At 52.9% G+C, this 25,152-nt stretch overlaps 1 protein-coding gene and 1 long non-coding RNA gene across 3 annotated transcripts in view; one reads left to right on the top strand and one right to left on the bottom strand.

The window, feature by feature from the left end:
- NEK6 (NIMA-related kinase 6) overlaps window positions 1-25,152 on the top strand; it is a 97,166-nt gene that overhangs the window by 763 nt on the left and 71,251 nt on the right. The window contains exon 1 of one of the 2 annotated variants that reach the window (XM_011931399.1): window positions 7-71. The exons of the other annotated variant lie outside the window; for it this stretch is intronic. The gene's annotated coding sequence lies outside the window, so the exon portion shown is untranslated. Of the gene's footprint in view, window positions 1-6; window positions 72-25,152 lie in introns of those variants that run through there. 2 annotated transcript variants of the gene reach the window in all.
- On the bottom strand, window positions 915-2,861 carry LOC105504110. The gene is made up of 2 exons (XR_001000572.1): window positions 2,786-2,861; window positions 915-1,199 (listed from the first exon to the last, which is right to left on the bottom strand). It is a non-coding gene; the product is annotated as an uncharacterized LOC105504110 (long non-coding RNA).

The raw sequence follows: 25,152 nt of genomic DNA, 5'->3' as shown, positions 1-25,152 counted from the left end.
CGTGTCCTGGGGTGTGCGCGTCCCCGGCGGGTGTGCGTGTGCACCCCGGAGCGTCTGGTGGCGTTGTTGGGGTGAGTGCGTGCGGGGACGCGGGCATGGCTCCCCGCTACCCACTTCCCGAGTGGGGACGACGGGCGGAGGAGTATGCCGGACGCCGCAGGGAGTACGTGCGGGTCTCAGGGAGTGTGTGTGTGCACGTGTGTGCATTCCAAAGTGATTTGTGTGCACGCACATGCGTGAGTCCAGGAGGGCGAAAGTGTGCCTGTGTGGGTGTGAGTATAATGAGTGTGCAGGACCGCGCGAGCGTGTTTATTACTGAGGTTGAGGGCCCCCTTTGCGCCCACCAGGCCTTTGCACAGTGATGGCCCCCAAGCCAGGGAGCCCGTGGAGAGAGAAACGGCCTGGCATGGGCTGGGTGTCGGGACTGGGCCTGATCGGGTGAACCAGGGGCGGGGAGGACAGACTCAGAGCCTGGCTGGGCCTGACAGAGGCGAAGGTCTCAAAACCAGGCTGTGGCAGGGCCACTGGCAGGACCCTCTCTGCACACACAGGCTGGGCGAGCGGAGGCTGTGGTGGGCCTCGGCCGGGCACCCGAGGACGCTGTTTTCCTAAATACCCTCCGGGCTCCCCTGTCTTTGTTCTTGACTCTCTCCAGCCAGGCCTGGGGGGGCTGACCTTATACTTGCCTGTGTATGTGGGTGCCTCTCTGCCCGCCCTGCTAAGTAGATGGATCTTTTGATTTATTTGTACCTCGCTTAGGCTCCAAGTGTGAGTCCCAGGACGGTAACAAATTGATCACAGCGGGCTTGGGACACCAGCTTTCGAGGTCTGTCCTTGCAGTTTTGACTGACAGGCTTTTGTGTGTGTGTGCGCACTCTCTAACTGTTGAAAATCTTTGCAGTTGAAAGTCTTAATTGCTTTAAGGCAAACTTTAGAAACTCCAGAGCTCCCTACTTGCTCTGACTTTTCCAAATTCAGCTTGCCTTTTCTGGGGGAAAATGTCGCCTTAGTTTGGTGTACAGTACGTGCAGGCAGGTCTTGAAGGCACGTTTAAAAACTGTGTCGTTAATGGAAGAAGAATTTCATTGAAAGGGACGCAGAGCCGGCTGGAAGCGCCTGCCCCGGACTCAGCGAGTTTGGACTCAGCGAGTTTGAGCTTACCGAGTGAACTTTGGACGTCTTCTTTTAGCAAACAAAACCTGGAAGGAAGCAAAAAAGACCCACATTCTTTTTCTTTTTTGTCCTGAAAACGAAAAAAAGAAAACACCTTCTGGGTTTGCTGGAAATGCCCCCTCTCCTTCCCCCATCAAGGCCAAGCCCTCCCTGCATCCCCCACCCCCAAATAAAATATGCCTGTGGGGAGCCGTGGAATGAGTCACTCCCTGGCAGAGAGCCTGATGGGCAAACATTTGGGAAGGTTCTTGCCTAACTTCCCAGAAGAAAAGGCCCAGGATTTAAAATGGTCCCTGTGGTTTGTCAGCCTCTGCCGTCCCGTCTGCTTCGGAAATGACTAAAAAGTAGTTTGTATCTCCACAAAATAAAGTCTCAGACTGAAGGCCTTAGACCCAGGTTGGTCTGGATTTAGAGCTGTTTGGGTTTCCAGAAATGGAGCGCCCGGCTTTAACTGGTGGCATTTCTGGTGGGTTTGAACAAGGGCAGAGGAGGGAAATGGGGAGGAAGTTCCCATTTACGGAACAGAAGGGACTGTGTGCTGGGAGCCGTTCTAGGGGGTGTGAATCTTCCAGTGCTCTTCTGTGACAGAAAATGCTTTTGGTTTTGTGCACAAGGAAACTGAGGCACACGGGGGTGAAGCCTGTGTCCTGGGGCAGCTGAGAGAAGGTGGGGGCAGAATCCTAAGTCACCTGCCCAGCCTCACAGCCTTTCCTCTTTCCACTGCACTTGGGGTATGGTATTTGACTGGCTGAGGTGCACAGACCTAGTGCTGAATACTTTAACACACATCCGTTCGTTTTCTTCTCATCGTAGATAGGGTTTATTATCCCCATTTCACAAATGAGGAAACCGAGGTTCAGAGACATGACCTGCATAATTTCATTAAAGTAGCACCATGACAGATGGTCCCCATTTACTTTTACTTATTTATTTATTTTTGAGACAGCGTCTCTGTTGCCCAGGCTGGAGTACAGTGGCGCAATCTCAGCTCACTGCACCCTCTGCCTCCTGGGTTCAAGTGATCCTCCTGCCTCAGCCTCCTGAGTAGCTGGGATTACAGGCACCTGCCACTGCGCCCAGATAATTTTTGTATTTTTAGTAGAGATGGGGTTTGACCGTGTTGGCCAACCAAGCTGGTCTCAAACTCCCGACCTCAGGTGATCCGCTCAACTCAGCCTCCCAAAGTGCTGGGGTTACAGGCATGAGCCACCATGCCCGGCCATGTCCCCATTGATTGAGAATATACTGTGTGCTAGGTCTGGTGCCGTATTTCCCCCAGTCCACTCACCAACACTGAGATGGGAGCCATCATGATGCCCATTTACAGATGAGGAAACTGGGACACAGAGAGATGACAGAATGCGCCAAAGACCGTGTGCCAATACACAGCAGAGCTGGATTTGAACCCAGGCTTGTCTGAGCCAAGCCCATGGTCTCCCCACTGTACTAGGAAGGTGGCAGGCACTGGGCTGGGTGCCTGGCCTGCGCTGAGGTTCAGTGTCATTTTCCTGATCTTACAGAGAGGGAGGTTAAGTAACTTGGGCAAGGTCATAAACCTGCAAATGGCAGAGTCGGGATTTGAACCCACGTCTCTGATTCCAGTGTTCCTCACCTTAAACCACATCTGGCTGCCTTTGTCATGCTTTGCTTCTGTTGCATGCTGCAAAGCCAAGTAGGTTAAGACAGGCTAGGTTCCTGCAGGGCTGGGTTACGCGAGACCTGGGAGAGGTCTTCCAGAAGGTACTGCTGGCCTTCCTCGCCCAGGGCCAGAGCTACTGGAGAGAAAGGGCTGCCATTCACATTTTTTCTTTTCTTTAAGTGCCCCAGATACTTTTCATAGGGGAAGTGTCAAAACAGTTGTCAAAAAGAGAAGAATATTTCCTTCCTCTTCTCAGGCTAGACCAAGCAAGGGAGTTGGAGGGTGGAGAGTGGAGGGCCCTGATGAATCATCCAAGATTAAATACGGGTAGCCACTGCCAAACTTGTGTGGAGATGAGGCTGGGACACTGCTCGCAGGAAGAGTCCAGCGTTCTGACCCCCCGATGTCACCTTCACGGGCCTGACTCACAGTCCTAAATATCTGACAGCGTGATCACTTCTAGGTAGGCTTCTTGTCACTTGTCATTTAAGTCCCCTGCCTGCCTTTTTTTCCCTGCTCATTTCCATTTTGATCACGGCTTCTACTACGTGTGCTTGAAATGAATGTTGTGTGTGAGGACCTGTGTGGTTTGGGCCGTGTTGTGCCCCCCGCCAGTGTCCTTCGGTGTTGAAAGGAAAAGGTATTTCTCTCCCTTCCATGTATGTTCTGCAAATTGACGAACATTTGCAAATTGCTTTGAGATGCGTTAATTTAAGGTGTGAAATAATAGATCTTGTGCGAAGGCTCAGCCACATTTCTGGCATTGATGGATTTTTCTCCCGTCTGGCCTGTGATTTGGGGAGGTAAAAATAGTCCTTGTTTCCACGTTTTTATCTTTTTTTTTTTTTTTTTGCTGACATCATTCTTAGGAAGTGGCGTGCACATGTCATGGAACTTTACATGGAACATGGAGCTCTGGGGAGCAGGAGTGTTCTTGAGTGAGGGGTGGTCTGCGGTGGCCTGGGTACCTCATGGCTGTCTGTGAGATGGCTTTGAAATGAACAGACACTGTTGAGGGCCTCAGTGGCTTTTTGGTATTTGGCTGTATTTTCACTTATGACTCTTGGGTAATGGCAAGATAACTTTTGGGGAAAATGTTAGTTTAAAAAGAAAAAAAATCAGGCCAGCACTTTCCCTCATTCCTGTCTGAGCTGGTCCCTTCCTTTGGCCAAAGCTGAACTAAACCAATGGCCTTCTCAGACTCGACTTCCAGACGGAGGAGCCGACATCGGGGCAAATCAGTTGGTGGTGTAATTTCCTGTGACATTAACTTTGGGAACTTGAACTTGGAGTGGGAGCTAGCATTTTGACACCTGTCCCTCTAACAGGACTTGCTTCTGTGGGCACAGACCCGCATACACGGGCTGCGCCTTTGTCTCCAGTTCTGGATTTTTCCACAGATGACTTCTCGGGTGGTCTGGTGGTAAAGGCACAGGTCTTCTAGCCAGGCCTTCAGCAAGGGCAGGATCACAGCACCCCACCAGACCTGACTGGCCACCGCCACTGTAGCTGTGGCTGGGCAAGTGGGGGGGCCATGGGAATTGAAAGATGGGGTGGCCAAAATCTGAAATGCATTCAGTTGCAGTGGCCTGGATCTGCATGGAGCCGTTCTTTCTTTCTCTTAGACATCTGCGTGATGGTGACCTCATAGAAAAGAAAAAAGGGGCTTTATGTGGGAATTCCATAGAGTGTGAAGGAATTTGGACAGAGGAAGGGGGAGGGAAGTTGCCATTCAGAGCCTGCAGTGCCTGCATTTTCCCCGAATTGTTTAACCCTAATGCTTCAGAATTAGGCTGAGGTTTGCGGGGTGGGTCATGTTGACCCGGGTGAACAGAGATCCCTTTAAGAAGAACTCCATGTTCCAGAGGCGCGTTCTTACTGCAGGTGAGTGGCAGTATGGGAATTAGTCCACAGGCCCCTTCTCAAATGCCTGCCCTCTCTTGTTCCTTGTCCTCAACGTCTTTGAGACTTGGGCTTGTTGGGAAGACACCTGCAAAAGAATGGATGCACATGACCTTCAGCTCTAATGAATCCAAGCTGCTGATGAGGAATTCACTGGGCTCCCAATCCAGAGAGCTTCGCACACACCCACTGGGGTTGAGATGAGCACTGGGTTTATTTACTGTGGACTTTTGGAGTCGGGAGGACTCTCGCCAGCCATTTGTTTCACAGAATGGAACCTGAGGCTCAGAGAGAACAAGGCGCTCCCCTACAACCGCATTGAGAGCCTGGGCTCGGGCACCTGATGGAGTGAGTGAGGCTGGAGTCCCAGACCTGCCTCTCATGAGCACTTTGCCCACTGCTCTGAACCTCAGTGTCCTCGTCTGGAAAACAAGGACAATATTATGACCTCAGAAAGTCTGGGGGAGGAGCTAAGTGAAATAATGCATTTCAGATGCTCAGCACCCTGTAAGTGCTTGATGCCCATTCCCCGAGATTACATGAGAGACATGGAAAAGCTTTCATGACCAAGGACCCAGCCAGGGTCACTCAGCCAGGACCCATGGTCCGTGGCCCAGAATGTCCCCAGTGCCCCTGTATTGAAGCCCTAAACAAGGCTGGAAGTGGGTGCCGGGGACCTCTGGATTCCACCAGAGCACCTTCCTAGGATCATGGCTCTCAAAACGGAAGGGAAGGAGACAGTGCGGTTTGCAAAGAGGCAGGCTTTAAGCACCAGGGTGGCCCTGTGGCACCTCAGGAAAATGTTTGCCTCTCAGTATCTGCTCTTGTCCCCACCTGCCCCCACAAGGCAAGGCCATAAGTCCTCGGTGTGGTGTTGGAGGTCTCTGAAGGCCCTGAGAGCTGTGTCAGCCACGGTGTGTTATGAAGCAAGGCAGATGTTTTGTTAATTATTTACACAGCGTCAGCCCTGCAGATCACTGCGCTGACAGGAGCGGCTGGCACAGGCCTGGCTGTGGGGCAGAAGTGAGCAGCCCTCTTCACCCTAGTCCTCCTGAAAAGGTCTGCATAGCAAGGCCTGAGGGAGTCCTGCACATTTTGTGCACCCGCCCCCTGCAAAGCTGTTTGAGTTTCCCTTAAACTGGCTCATTTTCCTGAGCCCGTGGAGAGATCCTTGTCCTCTGGAAGTGGCCATCCCTCTGGGGCGGCTTCTGTGCCAGCTCATCACAGCCTAGACCCAGCTGTAGTCTGTGTGGCAGGAGAAGGTGTCACCAGGCTCTGGAGGTTCACTCCTCTGCAGTCACCTCATGCAAGGAGGGCTTCATGGGGGCCCAGCCTCTACACCCTCATCTGGAAAATAAGCCAGTGACACCAGGCACCAGCCACGTGATCCTCAGGCACCCCTGGGGGTGATGTGCCTTAGAAATTCAACTTTAGGATTAGAATTCTGCTAAGAGGTTGTACCATGTGACAGAAAAGGTAATCTAAAAGTCACAAAGACCAGGACGGGCCTGGTGGCTCGTGCTTGTAATCCCAGCACTTTGAGAGGCCGAGGTGGGCAGATCACTTGAGGTCAGGAGTGTGAGACCAGCCCGGCCAACATGGCAAAACCCCATCACTACTAAAAATACGAAAAATTAGCTGAGCGTGGTGGCGTGCACCTTTAATCCCAGCTACTTGGGAGCCTGAGGCGTGAGAATCACTTGAACCCGGGAGACGGAGGCTGCAGTGAGCCGAGATCACGCCACTACACTCCAGCCTGGGCAACAGAGCGAGACTCTGTCTCAAAAAAAAAAAGAATTCTGCAAAGAATGGTGCCTGGCATCAGAGCTTTCCCTGAAAGGCCACTAAGAATGAGGAATGTGAGCTCCGGGGAGGCGAAGGGGGCAAACCCACCTTCCTGTTGCCTGTTTTACATAAGGAGGTTTTGCATAGGAGTCATTTTAAGATACATGAAATAGCCAGAATAGATAAATCCACAGAGACCAAAAGCAGATTAGTGGTTACCAGGGCCTCTGAGAGGGGGGATACTGGGGAGCAACTGCTTAAGGGACATGAGTTTTTATTGGGGTGATGCAGATGTTTTGGAACCAGATGAAGGTGGTGGTTGCACAGCATTGTGATTGTAATAAATCCCGTCGAGCGGTTTGCTTTAAAATGGTTAAATTTATCTGAGAAAAACGTTAAACAGAAAAGTTTTGGCCAGGCACAGTGGCTCACGCCTGTAATCCCAGCACTTTGGGAGGCCGAGGCAGGCGGATCATGAGGTAGGAGTTTGAGACCAGCCTGACCAACATGGTGAAACCCCGTCTTTACTAAAAATACAAAAATTGGCTGGGCATGGTGATGGGTGCCTGTAATCCCAGCTACTCGGGAAACTGAGGCAGGAGAATCACTTGAACCCGGGAGGCAGAGGTTGCAGTGAGCCGAGATGGCGCCACTGCACTCCAGCCTGGGCAATAGAGCGAGACTCTGTCTCAAAAAAAAAAAAAAGACAAGTTTCTCTTGCTTAAAAAAATAAATAAATAAAAGCATGAAACCCTCTCCTTCTACACATGGGGACACTGAGGCCCGGAGAGACATCATGACCAGCCTCAGGTCCCACATGCAGCCTGCTGCTGTGTAGCCTAAATCAGATCACTGTCCCAACTTTCAGGCTAAGGCTCTGGTTGTGACACCTGGGCCTGGACTGTGGGTGAAAAGTTTTGATGCAAAAACATAGACCTTCCACTGTCGTGTGGGCTAGGGGGACTCTCTTCTGCTAACCAGAGATGCTTGTGCTGGCTGGTGTGTGGCACATTCTCTCATTCCTTCAAGACGTATGTCCGGATAGAAGTCCTGTGTCAGGCATTGTGCTGGGAGCCTGCACAAAGACCCTCTAACGGCCCCACCCATTGGCCTCTCACTACCTGGTAGGGACAGAGGCTGTCACAACCCCTTCTTAGGTGCTCTTGATCGATTTGCAGGTGGCGTCTTTTGGAATGCACTCTCTGGGGAAGTAGGAGAACTTGCGGCAGTGGGGGGTGTGTGAACCCACCTGGAGGGAGACGTGGGGTTTGCCAGAGGCCTGAGAGGGCTGGGGTGAAGGGCAGGTAGACCCCAGGTGGGGCCGGGAGGTGAGAGCCGGGGCTGTGGAACTTCCTTCTGCTTCCTCGGCCTTTGCTCCCGTCGGTAGATCGCCTTACCAGGCACTTGCCGTGGCTCATGTTCTAATCTAACCCTTAACCTGAGGGAATGTGCTTCATCCTCCCAGTGATGCTGTGATGTGGGTACCATTATGCCCAATTTATAGATGAGGAAGCAGAGACCCAGAGAGTCCAGGATCTGTGGTGCTTGACGAGCATCAGCCTGAGTGCTGTGAGGACACCCACAGCCTGGGGGTCTGAGCTGAAAATCAGAGGGCAGAGGCTGCCCTCCGGAAGTGACCAGGATGTGGGCTGTGAGCTGCCCAGGTCAGGGCCTGGGTGAGGGCCCCCAGGCAGCTGGAAGGAACGGCGTGCACCCAGGTACCATGCCAGGGCCCCTGAACATCCGTCGTGTCATCGCATAGTTGTAACCTGCATCACAGACTGAACATGCACTCCAGGAGGGGGTGGGACTGGGTCTGTGGACCACAACGGTATTCTCTATGCCCAGCATCGTGCCTGGCACATAGGAGGAGCTCAATTAATATTTACTGAGTGAATGGGAAGTTTTAAGTGGACACGCGGCAAGATCTTTGGAGAATGTTTATATGGAGTGAACGAATCTGTTAGCAAACGTTCCTCACTCCCCTCAGTGGGCTGCGCAGGGCTGAGTTGAGCTGAGCTGGCCCTTCCCTGGGAGAAGAGGTTTCTTAGAGAAATGCTCATCCTTGAATTATTCCAATGAGGAGGAACCTAAGCCCAGAAGGGCTCTACCTCCCAGAGTTACAGGCTCTCCTTCCTATGCCCCTTCCCTGCAGAGGCAGCTCCCACATGTCTGCATAGGAGGGCTTTGGGTTGGAATGGGTCAGTGCTGTGTCTTAAAGCTGCATTTTCTACCAAGCACACACTTATTTTGTTTAGAGGGCATGTCTTCTGGGGATTGCTTTGAGGAAAGGCTAAGCACGCCACCTCTGAGCACAGACATGACTTTTCAGCAAATGAGCAGGACCCCAGATTCTACCCCATCTTAGAAAGCAGGAAACCCAGCATTGAAAGAGGAAAGATTCTGTAGCTGATGTGGCCTTGGCGGGCCACCAGGGTGGATGCCCAGATGGCAGGATCACTGGGCACCACATGGCACACAGAAGGGAGCAGAGGAGAGGGAACCCGCCCCTGGGTTTGGCAGGTCCGGTCGAGTCCGCCTGGATTCAGTTACACCAGGACCTCGAGTGGGCGCAGCGTGCCGGACTGAGTCAGTATGTGTACATTGCCTTTGTTCATCTCCCCCGGGAATGTAGTGGCCTTTTGTGTTTGTTTAAAATGCCAGCCTCCTTACCTAACCCAAGAGGAAATGAGGACTGGGTTTTTGTCTGTGCAGAGGCTGGGACAAGTGTGGGAGCCGCCTGCTCTTGGAGCCAGCCTGGTGGTGACAGTGTGGCATTTGGGAAACATTCTGTGGTTTTCTCCAAGGGGTAATGGGCACACCGGGTGCTGGGCTGCCCCTAGGCTGGGCATCAGGACCCTGAAATGAGGAAGCCTCGTGACCAGGTTTCACAGTGCCATGCAGCAAAGGATGGCTGAGCACCACACGCCTTCTTGGCTCCTGGGGAAACACGCAGGAATCAGATGAGGTACCTGCCCCATCTTCCTAGGGAAGTGTGCAGAGAAAGTGCTTGTACTCCGAGCTAACACCTTTCACTCATACAGACCTTTATGGTGTTCTGTGTCTTCAGACATTGCTACATCATGGCCCCACTTTCCAAACTCCCAAAGGGGCAGTGATCTGTAGAAGTATTTAGTGCCATTCAGGGACAGGAGAGGCGGTTTGGAAGATGCTGTCTGCTGTGCGAAGTCCCTGGATGCTCAGATGGCTTATGGGGTGGCATCTTTGAAATTACACAGTCAGGACATATGGTCACTGTGATATGCTAATGTTAGCAATTGAGATATTTAATTACCCAGAAAAACCCCTTTTCATACCCAGTACAGGTTACTGGAGAGCCTTTATTTCTTAGGAGGAGGGTCTTACACAGTGTAATTTGGACCATCAGATAGGGAGTCATTATCCCTCATTCATTTATTAGCTAATTAAGTAGTTTATCTGGTCACACATTTATTCCTTCATTTGCCATTCATCCAGCATTGTTTGCTGATGTACTTGGCCTGGTGCTGGGCACTGGGGGTGGAATGAAACAGAACAAATATGACTGAGTCCCTACTGTGTGCCAGCCCATAGGGTGTGCTGTGTGCCGCAGGTGAATGCATTCACTTCCCAGTGGACATTTAACGACCACCTACTGTGTGCAGACTCGTGGAGGCACAGAAATGCAAATGGTACCGTCCGTAGTTGTTTGGACACTTGTGGTGGTTTGATGGGGTCTTTGGTCCTAGCCCTCTCTCTGCTTGGTGTGATATACTCAGTCAGCCTCTGTTCACAGGCCACGTGGTGACATCCCCAGAATGAACCAGAAACAATCCAGATGCCCCAGGAACCGACGTGAGAACAAGGCATCCGCTTCACACGTTGTGTCTCAGTTCAGCATCTTGCCACCACCCAGCATTTTGAGACAGAATGTGAGATCGCGTAGTTGGCTAAATACATAAATATTTTATGTCTCGATATTCTGAAAATGAAGCCCAAATGCACAGAACTGCAGCACATCAGTGCTATAGATCATATGTTATAATAATCTGATGACATGTTGTTTAAATATTTATGGACTGATGCGACATGACAATGGGGGAGAGAGGAGGCTCAGAGCAGAGTCTCGGCAGATGCAGAAAGGAGGGAGCAGATTCCTGTGATCCTGAGAAGCGTCACAGGACGCCTGGGTTTCTGATGTGATGTTTGGAGTTTTATGACAAAAACAATGGCTGACATTTATTGAGCACTTGCTGAGTGCCATACCCTTCACTGATACCATGTCATTTAATCATCACAGCATCCCCAGAGGGTGGGGCTCTTATGAACCCCAAGTTACAGAGGGGACACTGAGGCCCAGCCAAGTCAGTGGTCCACCCCAGACCCCACAGCCAGCAAGTGGCTCAGGAGCAAATCCAGGCTGACCCCATTCTGCATTCTAGCTCTTAATTACTGTGCCGTGCCGCTCTAGGGGTGACAGGTCATATCCGAAAACCCCCCACTTCTGCCTGGGTTACCCCTTGCTTGGTACTAACTGGACTTTTTTTTTTTTTTATTGAGACGGAGTTTTACTCTTGTCACCCAGGCTGGAGTGTAGTGGCATGATCTTGGCTCACCGCAACCTCTGCCTCCCAGGTTCAAGCAATTCTCCTGCCTCAGCCTCCCGAGTAGCTGGGATTATAGGCACCCACCACCATGCCTGGCTAATTTTTTTTTTGTATTTTTAAGTAGAGGCGGGTTGCACCATGTTGACCAGGCTCGTCTCGAACTCCTGGCCTCAAGTGATCCACCTGCCTCAGTGAACTTTCTAAATCACAGGAAAGGAAGGTGATGTCTGTAAAATGTCAGATGGGGTTGGAAGGCACAAGGAATGAATATCTAGCCTAGGAGGGGCAGGGAGTAGTGTGGAAGGGCCACTGCATCCCAGTGCCTGGCACATAGTAGGTGCTCAGGAAACGTGGTTCTTGAGCCTCTGCCCTTCTCTTTGTTGTTGGTTTTGCAGAGTCGTTAAGAGAGTTTACTGCAGACTGTCCCCCATACGAGTGTTCTGTGGCCCCTGAGCCTTTGCCTCAGCTTCTCCCTCTCCCTGCAGTGCCCTGGGAGGAATCAACTGACAGCCCTTTCAGTCTCCCACCATCCAGCCAGTTAAGGCAAGGTGTTCCCCTTCTATAGAGGAGTCTCCTAGAGCCACCCGCAGCATCCCTGCCTTTGGAAGCCACCTGGAATGTGCCAGCTGCAGTGGCCGTTCCTTCCATGCCCCCATCCCCCTGTGTGCTCCATCCCCCCACATCTGCTGCTGTTGGTTCTGCCTGTTGCGTTACTGCTCTGTGACCTGGATCCCCTCCAGCACAGAGGTCTGGAAAGGTTGATCAGACATCCTCAGCACCTGGAGTGGGGCCTGCCACACAAGACGGCAATAAATGGCCCCCCATAGAAATTCACCGCACAAGACCCACAGTGCGGGGGCTGAGTGTCCGAGAAGCCTCTTGGGAATTGATGGTCTTAGACCTAATGGTGTCTTCCCATTCTGCAGAGGCCTAGGGGTGTCCCTAGGTCCCCAGAGTGGGAAGGGACAAGTCAGAAGGCCACGGAAATGGAACACAGGGCCAGCTACAAAATCTGTGAGGCCCAGTGCAAAATGAAAATGCCAGTTCCCTTGTTCAAAAAACAGTAAAAAACAAGAAAAAAGTTTTTTCCTTTCCTTTACAATCTCTCTTTCCATCTGTCATGATGTGTTTTGTTTTATATTTATTGTCTCACCCCCTGGGTACAAGATACTTTCAGGGCGAGTGCAGACCTCACAGGTGCGGACGCACCTGCCCCCGACCCTCCTGCCTGCATCTGAGCCCCTGCTGCAGGTAGCGGGTGGGGGAGCAGGCAGCTGAGTACCCATCCTGGGGAGGCAGCTGAGACTCTGTGCTGCCAGCACGTGCTCCATTATTCCACCAGACTCCACTTAACACAAACTCAAAGATGACATGAAGCGTTTCAGGACAGTGAAAGCGCAGCATGAAGCCCTACGCTTGGGGCTCCCTTCTTAGGGCAGGGCTGGGTCACCTGGACATGAAGCCAGCCTGATGGGAGGGGCCATAGCACCCACACACACATTTCACACAGAGCAGGGGCCTTTTATTGGTTCTCTCCATGGGGCTGGGGCCAGATCTGATTTGAAGGGAAAGTTCTGTTTTAAGCACTGTCTGCACGCTGCCGCCCCAGCAGGATAGTTGGCCAGCCAGGGGCTCTCCTTCCTCATCCTGAGCCTCTGGTGCCAAAGACACACCGTGGTCAGCCCTCCCTGACTTAATCTCTTACACCATTGCCAGAGATTTTTGCACTAACAAACCCATCCCCTCTGACTTCCGTTCTTTGAGTGACAAGGGTCAGAAATCAAGTGACGCAGTTGCCAACCTTCTCACACGGGAACAGTGCCAAACACACGATGCCCCAGAGATCAGAGAGGGCAAGGAGCTCAGATTCCACCAGCCATCACGCTGTTCCCAGCCGTGAAATGGGGAGGCTCAGCAGCCACAGGGAGTGATGTCTGATTACTCTGAAAACATGGATGAGGAGGCTCAGGTGAGGGGTACTTACTTAGTACCCACTGCGCACCGGAGACCTGGCCAAGTACTTTCTGTGTGTTGCCTTCATTAGTCCTCGTGGGCTTTGAGCTGATCCCATTTTTCAGATGAAGTTAACTAAGGCTCAGAGAATGAAGCTGCCAGTCCAAAGCCATAAGCCACACAGTTTGGAAACTGAGATTTGAACCCAGGCCCTGGCCCCAAAGTTAGTGCTCTTTGCATGTGAATCCCAGGCACACTGGCTGGCTGAGGTCCCTCCCAGGCTGGGCCTCTTGCCCCCACTGTCTGCTGCATCTGTGTGGGGGCAGGACAGGGGCCAGACCTCAGGGCTGCTGCCTGTCCGCTCCTGACCCTGAGCAGTTACCCTTGTTCTTGGCAGGAAGCAGATCTCAGGGCCACGGCTCCAGCTTTTCTTCTGCAAGGCCTGGCCAGCTCTGTGGCTATACTTATGCCCAGAGAGACAGGTGGCAGCGGCAGAGTTAGGCACACCTGGCCGCGAGTCACACCCACCTTGTGCTCACCGTGTCTCTTGGGCTTGTCACCACCCCCTCAGGTCTCCGTTTTCCCATTTGTGGAGCAAGGGGTAATAGCAGTTCCTGTCTCTGAGGCAGTTTTCCCAATCCATTGTGGTAAGGGTGTATAGTCCTCAGTTCCACACCAGGCCCAGAAGTGGCATTTGATCCTCTGTGTTGATGATAAACAACATGGTGTGGGGTGAGATCGGAGCTTGGTGGCCCCTGTGACGCTCAGGAGCACCTCCCCAGGTCACGGCATGTTGACGGGCTCTCAGCCCAGAATTGCCCTCTCTAAGAAATTCATCTCTTCCTTGTTTTCTTTGTTCATTCATTTTATCCCACAGAGCCAAGCGCTCTGTTGAGATACAGTAGTGAGCCCCAGGCATGAAGTCCCTGCCTGCACAAGGCTGGTGTTATGGTTCCTAAACAAGAAACAGGTGCAGGGTTCCTGGCCAGGCAGCACTGGGGAGAGGTAACTGGGCCAGCGTGGTGGCCCGTGGCTGCCACAAAGAATGGAGTTCCTTCAATGTCTTCCTTCCATTAAAGGGCAGTCCCTGGGGATTTAACATGCTGCCTTTTGTGTGAGGTTCCAGCACTCCCAGGGTCCTGGGAAGGCCTCATCGGGCTTTGCTTTGCTTCAGGGTGTCTTTGAGAAATCAGTTTTTCTAGTTGCAATGTGGGAGTTTTCCCCAGGCTCTCCTAAGACTCAGAACCGCGCCCCCTAACGCTGCTGGTCATGGAGACCTGCCTGGGCCAGGCCCTGGTCACATGTGATCGCATCGACTTGTCTCGGTGACCTTGAGAATTAATAGGCAGGTCCTATTAATTCATTTTACAGGTGAGGAAAGGGAGGCTGAGTGAGGCTGCATCATTTGCCCAAGAGTGCCCAGTGTGTCCACTGCCAGGTCAGGATTTGAACCCACGCCCGTGGCTTCCAGACCACACTCTCGGAACCACTCTGTCCTGGTGTGAATGGATGTCTTTTTAGTTCTTGGCAGCAGAAAAACCACAGGTTCTGCTCAAAGCAGTAGACTCTCAGCGGACACCTACCATGTGTCAGGGCCATGCTGGGTGCTGCAGGAGGGCTCTGCAGAGAAGAATAGAGACAGATTGTTGGTGCTAAATTGGCCTGAAAAATGACCGTTTCTGCATGAGCCAGGATTTTGTTGACTCGTTGCTCCAAGGCTGTGAGTTTCATGTGACCGATGAGGAAGTGGAGGCTCAGAGAGGCTGTGTGGTTTGCGGAGGTCACACAGCCCCGGGCAGCCTTATTCCACATCCACCTGCTCTGTCTGCCATCATCCATGGCGGTCTTCGGACTAGCTTGGGCCTCCCCAACATCCTGCATTTGGATAAACTGAGGCCTAAAGAACAATTCAGGACTTGATCCCGAACGGGGGTGGGGACGGAACCCTTTGCATACTTGTGGAAATGGACACTCATTCCACAGCGAAATTGCCTTCAAAATGCGACCGATTCTCAGGGCAGGAGAAGACCTAAGAAATGACAGTGGGCAGTCAGGGCACGTGTGTCTGTGACAGGAGACGGGCCCGTATCCACCCTTCCTGGGACCGACAGCCAGGGTGATGGGGTTTTATAGCATCTGGAACAGGCAAACCTTTTATAACAAAATGTTTCCAAAGCTATCCCATCCCACCGTTGGCAAGCAGTCCTTAAACAGCAAAGAAATAGCCATGCTCCGTATTCACGAAATGGTGAGCTGGCATTTAGGCCATTTATTTAAAGCGGGAGTTGAGGAGGCTAAAGACTTCAGTTCTGAGCCACGGCTCACAGCCTGGCTGCAGCAGGGGAGCGTAATCTTCAGGGTTTTCTTCCCATTTACGGGTTTTTTGTTGTATATTTGTAAAATGAGGCTTCTGCTGGCAGAAGCAGGTTTTAGCGAGTGCGGCAGCTCTTTCAGGACCTAATAAGGCCCCAGCGGAGGGTGAATTCCAGCAACACTTTCCTTCCCCCCAGAGCCCCCCCATTCCATCTTGCCTCATACACTTTGGGCACAGGGTACCATTCATCTTGCTTCCCATTAATGGAATTACTGCCATCACTTCTGCAGGGTGAGATGGGCCCTTTGGAACTGCCTTGGGGACAGAGGCAGGATTGGCCGCCAGGGGGTTTTGTGTAGAGGGGAAGAGAAAGAAAAGAGAGAGGGAGAGAAAATTCTTACAAATGGATGCTTCCTTGGGTGGTAAAGATCCTTGGCCATGGAGGATAGAGGCCGCAGGGCCCATCCTGTCTGCTTCCTGCTCATGTCCCGTGTGAGCCTCGCAGTGGCAGGGCATGTGATGGCCCCAGTGGCAGATGTGAACGGAGCTTGACACCTGTGCACCATAGCTCCTTGACTTCAGAAGAAGGGAAGGAGGGGACCCAGGATTTATGGGCTGCTCACAGATGCCTGGCACTGCGCTGGCCAAAATTTGGGGACTGATATCTCTGTCCTCATTTTTAGATGAAACAGCAGAGGCCCAGAGAGTGTAGACACTTAAGCTTTGAGTCACACAGCTCATAAGCAGTAGCACTGAAGTTTGAACCTCAGTCTGTCCATTTTCGTGGAGGACCAGCAGTGCCCCTCCTTGAGGCTCCAGGAAGCAGCAGAGCGAGGACTCACAGTCCAGGTACCTGTCAGCAGCCTGTCCCAGCATCACCTCCCAATTCCCTGGGAAAGTGAGCAGACATCTGGAGGGTTTTTGCTTTCATATAAGAATGCTGGTCGAGGACAGTGCTGAATGTCATGTATTCCACCTGGACATCTGATAGGATTTCAGGGGTCTGGGATCCTGAGGATGAGGGAGGGAGGTGGGGAGCTGACTGGTCTGACACACTGTGCTTGCCATCCTGCATGTCCATTTGCAGCAGGGCTGGCAATCATTGTCCTCTCCAGTTCCGGCTCGATAGATTGATAGGGGCTGCCCGAGATGCCGTGTTGAGAAGGCTTTGGAGACTGGCATTGATTAGTAGTGTCTGCTGTGTGCACAGGAATGAAGAGACGGGTGTGAAAAGGACCAGACCTAACTTAGTACAATTCTTAACCTGAGCAGGGACACCAGGGGCACCAACCCTGCTTCGTTCTCATGATTAGTTCGCCGTGTGCCTCACCACACTTCCATCCCAGGAAACTCCAGGAGAGTGAGACTGTGCACAGCACACAGAAGGAATTCCACATATAATAGAAGGAAGGATTGATGAAGGCTCTGCGGCCCCCAAAGAGCCAACAGTTGGAATCCTACAGTGAATGTTTTTAAAAACATATCTTCAAATGTCTAGGGATGAGATCTAGGTACCCACTTATTTAAACCAGGGCCATTTCATCCATGTCACTAACTTGCTGGATATCTTTGAGTCATAGTTTCACCTGCCTGAATCTTGGTTTCCTCATCTTCGCTCCCAGCACTGTGGAGGGGTGACCCTGTTGATGACAGTGGGGGAGCCCAGAACCCATGGGTAATGGGGTCGGCATTCAGAAATGCCAACTCCGGCTGCCTGCCCCCGCCTGCCGGGCCCTGTCCTCTGCCGGGCGGAGCTCCAGGCTCTCTGGGTCTATCATGCTTTCCTTCTCTCTTCTCAAACATCACTGCCTCTGGGGAGTCTCCTCTGACCTCAGCACACTGCTTAGAAACCCCTGCTTGGTGCCTCCATAGCCCTTTCTGCATCTTCCCTGGCACGGCCCCCCCCAACCCTGTGAGGCCCACTAGTGGCCAGTCCCCTGCCCCAGGATCCCCTCCAGGGCTGGGACAGACCCACTTTCCTCTGTGGTCTCAGCGCTCAGCCCAGAGCCTGGCCTGGCAAAGGCCTCGGTGACGGTAGTAAGGGGAGGGAGAATGCACCCTTGGTTTGTTCCTCAGGCCTGTGGCCATGGGGACGACTGAGATGCTGAGACCACTGTGTCCAAAACCCAAGCCTTTTTTGGGGACAGATAGGTCAGTGGGACAAATGGAACCGGCTCTGTGACTCACACACCCATTGCGCCTGCTACAGCGATCCTTTAAAGGACAGTTGGGTTTGATCCTGCGGGAGGTGTCTGGAAAGGTTTTGAGCAGGGGAGTGGCCCCCCGAAGCAGAGTGTGGCCCGTGGAGGCTGGGGGGGCTGGAAGGGTGCTGTGAACTTCAGGAAAGATGAGGGGAATGGGGCTGTCCTGGGGAGAGTGGGGAGAAGTGGGGAGCAGCCTGGAACAGTGCCGGGTACCTGGTGTCCACAGCCTGAGCTCCCACCTGGAGACCCCTGGATCAGGAAGCAAAGAATTCAGGGCTGCGAGTCAGGAAAAATGCTCCTCAGGAGCTTCTGTGGCTCTGGAGTCTCAGGAATGATCTCCGGATGGGCGACTGGGGCCCTGGTCTTAGTCTTTCACCAGTCAAGGAGGGCAATGTGCTTTTTGCCCTTGACTGTCCTCTGACCCTGGCCCTCCATACCTGGATCTGTCTTGGGGGCAGGGTGAGGCCAAGGCCCACAGAAGCCATCGAGTCAGCCTAAGAGCAAGAGTGGAAGAAGAAAAATCATGAAGCAATAATGAGCCCCTGTGGCACATCGAAGGGGCCGTTGAATCCCTGTGGACTCAGGGCAGACGGTGGCCGGAGCAGTGGTTGTCTATGTGTGGCTGGAGTGTGTGCAGAGGGGCCAGTGCTTGAGCCTGAATCTTCACAGCCCCTCCTCCACACACGCGAATCCTAACAGTATGTTATTTTTTTTTTGTTTTTTGTTTTTTGAGACAGAGTCTCGCTCTGTCACCCAGGCTGGAGTGCTGTGGCCGGATCTCAGCTCACTGCAAGCTCCGCCTCCCGGGTTCATGCCATTCTCCTGCCTCAGCCTCCCAGGTAGCTGGGACTACAGGCGCCACCACCTCGCCCGGCTAGTTTTTTTTTTGTATTTTTTAGTAGAGACGGGGTTTCACCGTGTTAGCCAGGATGGTCTCGATCTCCTGACCTCGTGATCCGCCTGTCTCGGCCTCCCAAAGTGCTGGGATTACAGGCTTGAGCCACCGCGCCCGGCCACAGTATGTTATTATTGATATGTACATATTAACTATTAGCTTTTTAAACAATAATTCCTCCTCCTACTGCTATTGTGGCTTGTTCATCAGAGCACCCTTCATATCAGTAGGAGTTGGCCAGCTGGCGAGGGCCTGCAGTTAGAGCATGGGGACACTGCGTGAGCAGGGTGCAGAGGTGGGAAATAGCAGTTGCAGGAACCCATAAGTGGCTCTGTGGAGCTGACATGGTGGAGGACAGATGTCACTTGGGCTCGATGGGTCAAGGGGTCTTAAGTGCTAAGCTCAGGAGGGATGGCAACCTGGAAACCTTGAAGGTGGATAAGGAAGGGGAGATGGGGACTTAGGAATACGTTTCTGGTGGCTCATGTGGAAAATGACAGTGCTAAGGCTGGGAGGACTTAGAGGCCAGTGGGGAGGCCCAGGTGTTGATGCCACTCTGGAGATTCCCGAGCCTCTCAGCTACCTGAGGCTGCACTTCCACCCAAAAAGAGTCCTTGGCTTGGCCGGGCATGGTGGCTCACACCTGAAATTCCAGCACTTTGGGAGGCCAAGGCAGGCGGATCACATGAGGCCAGGAGTTTGAAACCAGCCTGGCCAACATGGTGAAACCCCATCTCTGCTAAAAATAACAGAAATTAGCCGGGCATGGTGGCACATGCCTGTAATGCCAGCTATTTGGGAGGCAGAGGCAGGAGAATCTCTTGAACATGGGAGGTGGAGGTTGCAGTGAGCCGAGATCGTGCCATTGCACTCCAACCTGGGCAACAGAGTGAAGCTCCATCTCAAAAACAAAACAAAGAATCCTCAGCTCTTTCTCCTGTTCCACCACCCGCTCCCACCCTTTCCTGCTGGTTGTTGGGGCGGTGAGGGGCTCTCACCTCAGTACCCTCGGCCTCTCTCAGCTTTCCTGTGAAAAACCAGGCGGATGCCTGCTGACTGGTGAGAATAAATGATAAAATCTGTGAAGCTCCCAGCAATGCCTGGGGAGAGGAAAGAAAGTGTTGTCTTCCCTAAATTCTGATTTCTGCATGTCATTTACTCTCTTCCCTGTCAGAGAAACTGTTTTGATTCCTGGGGACAAGAGAGGCCCGCGTTTACGGGAACGCACCCACAGGCCCCATCCAGGCAGGTGGCGGCAGCTGCGGAATTCATTTGTATCCCCGATTTCAAGGCTACCTCGTGAATCTGCAAGAGCCCTGCTCCGTGTGTGCTGTGAGGAGTGCATTGTGTTGTGCCTGTGACTGAATTTTGATCCTCCCTGCATTTATTTGTTTTTTGGGTCTGGAGAAGTCTGAGGTGAAGCTGTGAGAAGGGGCGTCTTTGAGTTTTTGTTTTTTTGTTTTGTTTTGTTTTGTTTTGTTTTTGAGATGGAGTCTCGCTCTATCGCCCAGGCTGGAGTGCAGTGGCACGATCACTGCTGACTGCAAACGCCGCCTCCCGGGTTCATGCCATTCTCCTGCCTCAGCCTCCCAAGTAGCTGGGACTACAGGTGCCCGCCACTAGGCCCGGCTAATTTTTTTGTATTTTTGGTAGGGACGGGGTTTCACCGTGTTAGCCAGGATGGTCTTCATCTCCTGACCTCGTGATCCACCTGCCTTGGCCTCCCAAAGTGCTGGGATTACAGGCGTGAGCCACCACGCCTGGCCGTCTTTGAGTTTTAATACGGTATGTACCACCACATGAGGACACTGTGGTCAGCAGCAGACTGCCTATATGACGTTGGTCCCGTTAGATTATAATGCCATCTTTTGACTGTACCTTTTCCACGTTTAGACCCACAAATACTGACCATTTCATTACTGTCACCTGCAGTACTCGGTACAGGACCATGCGGTACAGGTGTGTAGCCCAGGAGCAACAGGTGACACCCGATCGCGTAGGTGTGGGGGAGGCAAGACCGTCTGGGTTTGTGTAAGTCAACTCCAAGACGTTCACACAGTGACAAAATCGTCTAATGCTGCATTTCTCAGAGTGTGTCCCTGTCGTTAAGCGATATGTGACTGTTTGTATCTGTGGCACTTCGTATGCGTTGGGGGCGTGGGCTGGGCTTGTAGGTTCCCCTAGGTGAGCAGGAGTGTCCCAGGCAGTGAGGAGGGCCGTTCCCAGGGTCTGTCTGGGTGCTGTTTTCCATGGAGGAGAGCTTGCTTAGGAAGGTGAGCCCAGGCTAGCCCACAAGCCCTCACTCCCTTGCAGACCCAGGTAGCTGCAGGGGGATTCTAGAGGAGACTGGGTTCTGCCCACCAACAAGGGGCTCAGCCACACATCCCCACCCCTAGCCCACCATAGGACTTAGTGCCCACTTGGGATGTGGTCAGAATAATTTTAGGTCAAATGGGTACATGAGGGTGGGCAGGCAAATGCATCAGATACCAGCTGGATAACTTCATGTGTGTTGGTTGATGCATTTTACAGCTGGGGAGACTGAGACTCAGAGAGGCTGCGGGTCTTGGCTAAGATGCCCAGCAAAGAAGTCTTCATACCACATCTGACTCCCCACTCCCTTGAGAGCTCCCGTCACCTAGAGCACCTGCCCCAGCCCCTGCCTCAGTGCGGGGAAGGATCAGTGGAGACCAGGGCTGGGGGACTAAGCACAATCTCGGACCTCCTGTGTACCAGGGCACTTTGCCTACACAATCTCATATTAAGTAGATCTCCTTCCTGGTTTTCTCATCACAAAAATGAGGCTTAGAGAGGTGATCAGTTTGGGCAAAGTTTCCCAGCAAATAGGTGGAGTGTCCCGTATTCCAATTCTGGCCTGGCCTGGAGAGGACACTTGCCTGCTGGAACAGGTGGACAATGGGTGGCTTCGACCTGTCTTGGTGGGATAGCCTGGCTTGTGATATTGGAGGCATCATTTTCCCACCAAGAAAGAGCAGGAGGGTCTTTATGGGGGCAAACAGGGCAGGGAGCTCCCCCTTGGACCCCTGAGAAACATGGGGCTAGATTGGGTCTGATATCAGCCTAGTCCCTTTGCAGCCTGCTCCAGCCTTTCTCTCCTCACCCCCCCCACCGCTTTTTTTTTTTTTTTTTTTTTGAGATGGAGTCTCACTCTCTCGCCCAGACTGGAGTGCAGTGGCACGATCTTGGCTCACTGCAACCTCTGCCACCCGGGTTCAAGTGATTCTCCTGCCTCCGCCACCCGAGTAGCTGGGACTGCAGGCACACACCACCACGCCCGGCTAATTTTTGTATTTCTAGTAGAGGCAGGGATTTCACCATGTTGGCCAGACTGATCTCGAACTCCTGGCCTCAAGTGATTCTCCCGCCTCGGCCTCCCAAAGTGCTGGGATTACAGGCGTGAGCCACCACGCCTGGCCCAGCCTTTCTCTTTCTGACTTCACTTGTCCCACCTGTGCAGTGGGAGGACAGGAGAACCCCTTTATCTGTTGAGTGCTGATTATGTGCCAAGGAATTTGCTGCATGATCTGGTCCGATGGCCCCAGCGCCTCTTTGAAGCCCAGCCCTTTATTGGCACCACCCAGTCACTCCCTGGCTGCGTTTCCCTCAAGGCACATATCACTGTCTGAAATGACCATGTCTGTTCACTGTCGTGTCTGTGTCTGCCTCCCGACCACGCAGAACCTGTGGGAGGGGAAGGCGTTCTCTGCCTCGCCCACTCCTGTGTCCCCAACCCCTCGGACAGTGCATGGCTTCACGAACTTCTCAAGAAATGCTTGGCAAATGATGGCAGAATGGGTTAACCCTGATTTTCTCGAAAAAGGAATGGAGGCCCACAGAGGGCAGGCCTGTCCCTGGGTCACAGTGCCAGGGCAGGATTGGAGCCCCTGCTTGCCGAGGATTAGCTTGGGCCTCTCTCACTGACCAGTTTTGAGCCTGGAATTCCAGGTGTGCCTGGCTGTGTCCCTGCAGGTTCACACCGCCCAAAGAAACTTCCAGTCCATGCTTGTGGCTTTGGATCAGCTCAGAAAAAGTGTGTCCTGTGACTGCTCGAGGAATCTGGGCATTTAGCCCAGAAAAGAGTGTGTTTCCTGGCTTCCTGAGAACTGAGGCCCACCCTGCCCCCGGTCTGGGCGTGCAGAACGGGAGGGAGGGGAGTTGAAATCGGGGCCTGGAAGGCTACGGCATCAGACCTGATCATCCAAGTGAGGCTTGCCGCTGACACCGAGACTGTCCCGGCCAAGCACTCCGGGAGAGGGTATCCCCACCATCGGAGCATCCTCCGAGATGGCAGCAGCGCCTGGAGTCGCTAGAGAAGAAACATTCCTCACGCTTATGTGAATGTTTCCCCGGGCTGCTGTCCCGTCACTGGGTACAGTGGGGCAGACATGGGTGTGATGTTTTCCAAGCACGAGGTGACCAGTCCATTGGGTCATCAGGCCTCCAGGGCCACATGTTTGGAAAGATATTCCTGGAGCACCAGGCATCTGGCCCCTCGCTCTGTGGCCAGGCACGGGTTTATGAGAGGACCCTGCAGAGAGAGCTGGGGTCCTCAGCCTTGACGTCTGCACATTGTGTATAATTTCACTCTTTGCTTGGCTTTTTTCTCTTCCTTTTTTCTTTTCTTGAGACAGGGTCTTGCTCTGTTGCCCAGGCTGAAGTGCAGTGGCATGATCTCGGCTCACTGCAGCCTTGACTTCCTGGGCTCAAGGGATCCTCCCACCTCAGCCTCCCAAGCAGCTGGTACTGCAGGTGCATGCCACCACAGCCAGCTAATTTTTGTATTTTTTGTGGAGATGGGGTTTCTCCATGTTGACCAGGCTGGTCTCGAACTCCTGACCTCAGGTGATCCACCCACCTCAGCCTCACAAAGCGCTGGGATTACAGGCGTGAGCCACTGCACCCGGCCTGCTTTGTTTTTCTTGAGAAAGATCAGAGCTTCCCTGCTATGTCTCCCACTTTTCACTTGTGAAAAAGTGAGGCAACCCACTAGCGGGCTGCCTCGTGACTGGCCTAGGGGCCTCCTTCCTCAGACTGGGAGATCGCCCAGTACTCAGAGGGAGTTCACTAGAATTACCCTAGTGTTCACTGGAATATAGTGGTCACGTTTCTGAGAGGGAGACCCCCTTTTTGTACTCATAGGAGAGTGGAGGAGGCCAGCCATGCTTCTGCTCAGCCAGGGTTGAAAAAGTCACCTAGCACAGTGGCCTGAGTCCACTGGTTCCCAAATCCCAGACCCAGGCCGTGTGAAGTCTTCCGCAGACCCATGGTGAAATAAGAACAGGAAGGCCTGGCTTGGCATAGCTACTTTCCATGTCAGCTGTCCTTTCTTCCTCTCTCTCTTTTTTTGGAGATGGAGTCTCGCTCTGTTGCCCAGACTGGAGTGCAGTGGTGCGATCCCAGCTCACTGCAACCTCCACCTCCAGGGTTGAAGCAATTCTCCTGCTTCAGCCTCCTGAGTACCTGGGATTCCAGGTGTGTGCCACCATGCCCAGCTAATTTTGTATTTTAGTAGAGACAGGGTTTTACCATGCTAGCCAGGCTGATCTCGAACTCCTGTCCTCAGGTGATCTGACTACCTCTGCCTCCCAAAGTGCTGGGATTACAGGCATGAGCCACCCCACCCAGCCTGTCCTTTCTTCTATGAAAGATGGTTATACTAGGTGGACATTTTATTTTAGATGCCGGAAAAATCTGGCAACCTATGTCTGTCTTCAAAATGTGGGAGAAGCTGTCCAGGCCTGTGACATCCCCAGGCCCGGGAGCCATGGATGTGCTTCTGCACCCAGAGACAGAAGTGGAGCCCGGGGGAGACTTTGATGCCTCGAGAATCTCTGAGTCATGGCCACACATGAGCCCCCGGCTCTGCCCTGGTGTGTGGTGGGTCGTGTTGGTTTGCTAGGGATATTATAACAAGTGACTGCAAACTGGGTGCTTGAAAACAATAGAAATTCATTCTCTCGTGGAGAATCCTGGAGGCCTGATGCCTGAAATCAGGCTGGCGGCAGGCTCAGTTCCCACGGAGGCTCTCACACAGCACCTGCCGTGCCTTTTTCTGACTTCTGGCAGGTGCCAGCCACCCTCCTTGTTCCGTGTTCCGTGTTCCATGGCTTGTCTACATGTCCCTCCAGTGCTGGCCTCTGTCACCACATGGCCTTCCTCCTTGTGCGTCTGTCTCTGTGTCCATCCCTCATAGAAAGACACCCATCATTGAATTTGGGCCACCCTAATCTTACCATGTGACCCCAGTGTAACTTGATTAGTATCTCCAAGTAAGGGCCTATGCCCCAGTTCCAGATAGACAAGGGTTTGGGGGGAACATTACTCAGGGGGCGTAAGGGATGAGGAGGGCAGATCCAGGGAGCCCGCCCTCATTCCCAGGAGGAGCCAGGAGACCAGGGCGCAGAGCCTGGCGGGGGAACGCTGTCACCACAGTGAGGGCCAGGCTGAGGCCACAGTGGGTGGGTCAGACACGCCCACTGAATACTCAGGGCACAGGGGAGGCCGGTGTCCCCCTGACTCTCTGAATCCCAGATTCGTTCCTGTGCTTTCATACAGGCCCCAAAGACAAGTGCTGAATAGATCTTGGTCTTCAGCACGATGTTTTATAGAAACAGACTTGCAGCGTTTAGTCCTTTGGCTGCACCAGCCAGGACTACTGAGGGCTGAGAATGTCTCAGCGC

This window comes from Colobus angolensis, unplaced genomic scaffold (genome assembly GCF_000951035.1).
Source record: "Colobus angolensis palliatus isolate OR3802 unplaced genomic scaffold, Cang.pa_1.0 Scaffold9, whole genome shotgun sequence".
NCBI classification, from domain to species: domain Eukaryota; kingdom Metazoa; phylum Chordata; class Mammalia; order Primates; family Cercopithecidae; genus Colobus; species Colobus angolensis.
This window is presented reverse-complemented; position numbering and strand designations above follow the sequence as displayed.